The sequence below is a fragment of the Glandiceps talaboti genome, chromosome 3 (genome assembly GCF_964340395.1).
Source record: "Glandiceps talaboti chromosome 3, keGlaTala1.1, whole genome shotgun sequence".
NCBI classification, from domain to species: domain Eukaryota; kingdom Metazoa; phylum Hemichordata; class Enteropneusta; family Spengelidae; genus Glandiceps; species Glandiceps talaboti.
The window spans coordinates 20,709,478-20,713,502 of NC_135551.1; positions in this window are offsets into that span (position 1 = coordinate 20,709,478).

A 4,025-nucleotide genomic window follows, 5' to 3' on the forward strand; every position below is an offset into this window, starting at 1 on the left:
TCTTAGATTTATAAAAAAAAAAAATTACTTATTTTTGATAACCAGCATAGGTCAATCTTTAGATATGATCGATTTTGATAGGTGTGAAGGTAAGGAATATATACATGCGTTTATTTCTTCAATATCGATTACTGGACTAAAAAAGGCGACGTCTTCGATCAGGTCAAATCAATATCACGTGCGTGTTACAATTGATCAACACAGCGACTGGTTGACTCACTGGTACCAGTACTGATAGCGTTCACTGGACTATCTTTACTACACAGACATTCCGAGAAAGCTCTTTGCGTTTGTCGCCTGTCCGGTTTCGTATCTTCACACTAATTAACCTTGATAACAGTTTTTTGTGAATGTGTTCACCAAAAGCTTGATGCATTGTGTTATGTTGATCTGTTGCTAATCGTGCATAGATACTAAATGGAGATGTTACATAAGCAAAATGGCAGTGATGCAAACATTCAAACTTAAACCAACTGCATGAAATGCCAACAAATGTGTGGATATTGGCCAACAAAAGCATCCAGCTCTTTCTCTCTCGCTAAAGGGTATTATATAGGAAAACCAGTGTTCCACGACTAATCACATTCGCTGTTGTTTGATAACAGGTTTTATCTTTGCTTCTGCACTTAAATGCCTAAATGTGATCAACCATAGTGAATGTTCCAAACACTTAATGCGAACTTCCCTATCAATCTACATTGTATGTGGAGTCCTTTGGGATATACTGTCAAACTTCATCTTCATAGAACGAAAACACTTCCCATATATATAGAATACACAGGTATCCTTCCCCCTGAGACCATTATCAAGAAGTGTTGTTACATCATGAACTTTCAACAGATTGTGTAAATTGACTGGAATTGAGTCTCTAAACACAATGCTACATTAGACAAAACAATTTCATATAATTATCTTTAATACGAGTACATAAAAAAGAAAGATAAGTTCTCTTGTTGGTGCTTTATGACTGTTCAGATCAGGGAACAATTTGATATAGTTAAATGCCTCAATCTTGCACACCACACACTCATATACGGTGTGTATGTGTGGCAGGCAGGCAGGCAAGTGTGTGTGTGTGTGTGTATGTGTGTGTGCGTGTGTCTGTCTGTCTGTCTGTCTGTCTGTCTGTCTGTCTGTCTGTCTGTCTGCATGCATGCATGCATGCATGCATGTATGTATGTATGTATGTATGTATGTATGTATGTATGTATGTATGTATGTATGTATGTATGTCTCTGCCTGTGTCTGTGTTTGCAATTTTATCTTAAAACCGATAATTTAAATTCAGTTTTTGTTTTCAGTTACTTTCGGCTGACTTGATTATAGTTACGATAAATACGTTATTTCTTGATTTCTGTAAACAGAAGGTACCAAATGCACAAAAGCAGCAAAAGTATAATTTTAGATTTCCGTATGTCGATCAAATGAAACATCTTTTTTATGTGACGTAGGCACGATTTACGTCACGATACAATATTATCTAGCAACTATATGTGATTTAGGTACAGCACTTCGTGCAATTGTAATACTTATATAACCAAAATTGAAGTATGTTCTACCCAGGCATAAGAATGTGAATTCCAACTTTAACTGTTACCCACTAAATGTTCCCTAAATGATTGAAACGTCGTCACATAATAGTATAATAGGGTGGTTGTTACGACGAACAAATACTATATTTAGAAAATAGTGGACAATCATGGACAGTAATCGTTCACGTACAAACAGGTCTCCACTAGGTTCTGACCCCTTTTAGGCGCCATAGGAGAAATATGACGTACAGGTAAACCCAAGTAGTTGTATTGGTAGCTAATCTTAAATCACGCCTTTGTCAAATATTCCCATATCAAAAACTTAACTTATAACTAAATGTAGTGTTTCTTTTATTCCCCCTCCACCTCTCGCGATCGTGCCTGTGTTTTATACCCTTTATTTTGTTCTTTGCCGTTTATATTTCTCATATCTTTCAAATAGTAGTAATTTTTTCTTTTGTTGAGGAGTATTTCAAAGCCAATGTCATGGGTAATTACCGACGGAAAAGTTGAATTTCTCCGTAGTGTCGTTAAATGCAATATAGGAAGACGCAGATTTTGCCGTAATCCCGAGCATATTTTATTGAAGGCTGGCATGACGCATATCGTAATTGTGCACAACCTATTGAATGCTAGTGATACGTCTAAGTATAGCATGCCGACGATTTTACACTCAAAATACAAACGCGATGGCTGCTATGGTAACGAAATTGTCGGTATAACGTCAAAACAGGTGCACTGCTAGCCATTATCAACCATGCATACTGAGCATTGACGTTGATAAGACTAACGCTAATGTCATCAACCGTGGAAGGGTTGCTCACATCCCTTAATCTTGTGTGGTTCATATAGTGAATAATTCACATTAAACGAAAACCGTTTTCCATGCAACCAGTTTAATGAACACAATCCTTTACTCTCGTATATTTAAGAACAAAAACTAAAAAAATGATTTATTTTTAGAGAAACAATATTTCTCGCGTTTTCTCATTTTAAAATTATTGGTCGATGTTTTTTGTTCTTACATACTCTCCAACAGTTGGTGTAGATATGAGATCGTCTGGTTTATGTTTTTGTGTGTCTTTCTGTTACGTTATCATGATATTTGACAATTAGTGACGTTAGTTTTTTCCACGTGCACATATTACACAATTCAGTCGCAATGTTCATGCCAAAATGTCATTCGGCCGCCCTAATCACTCAATGCTTCGGTCGTGTACGAGGAAACCTAAGTAATTTCTATATTGAAATTAGACTGACAGATAATTGCCGAATGTCTAATCCAAATGAGACAACATTTGAAGGCCTTCAACAACTTTTAAGCTTTCATGAGATTCTTGCTAAAAGATCTATGTAAAACTCTGCTGGTTTTAGTAACGTTTAAAGTGTAAATGTTCTGCACTATGTACTCGATGAAAAACTACTCCAAAATATCAACATTTGATATCTGTAGCGAACTGCGTTTAGCACGGTGACCCTAAAAGTGTAAATGTTCAAAACGTTGATAACATGTAGGTAGAGACAATACCTTTGGGTCTATAAATGTCACCAGTAAACGAATCAAAATGGTCATTAATGACTTCGGTAGGTTTCACATCAAAGGAACACTGGAAAAATATCAGAGACAAGAGAAATATGTACAATTGTTGCGAATTCATTTATTTTATTTCAATTTCTCCCCAGCGTATTGCATCGTTTTTACTCTTAGTCCTGCAGCTGCTGATCGTTATTTTTTTTGAAATATTCTCTCGCCTACCCAGTAATACAATAGACATATATTAAAAACAGGGTTTCTTTGCAGAACAGTTTGGTTAACATATACAAATTTGTAAATATAATATGAACCAAACGTATTATTGTAACCCACGAGTATTTATTCTGCATAGATCAGTAGTTGTTCCTTTGTGCTGGACATCAACATTTTGAAGGTGCCAATGTAACATTATTTTACGTGAGTTGGATGTCCATAGGCACGTAAAATCGACTCCAAAGTCTCACAAAAGCCTCTTGCCATAAAATATAAGATTTATACTAAAAGCTGTACTCGTTGCATTAGATTCAAACAATTTTTTTTTTCAATTTGTATAAACGTAACTACAATTTAGTTGTTTTTTACATTGTTGTCCATTTCAAGTTCTGAAAACAAAAATTAGATTTAAATATTGTAAGTGGTAAATGCGAAGGTTGACAGGGAAGAGACAGTGTGTAGTTATACAATAATTATATAAACCTGTGTTTTATATGGTTTATAATGTTGCATGCTTTAAATGCGATTTCATAATATAAATACTGGTCGTATGTTTGCTTGTTTTAACTGTTATTGCAAGAGTTTGGATTTCCGCAATTACACACATACGTATTCGATTTCATGGTTTGCATACAATCAAGTCGATGTGTGATTATGTACGGACGGGGTTGATAATGGATGTGTGTGTGTGTGTGTGCGTGTCTGTGTATACATGCATGTATGTATGTATGTGTGGATGTATGTAT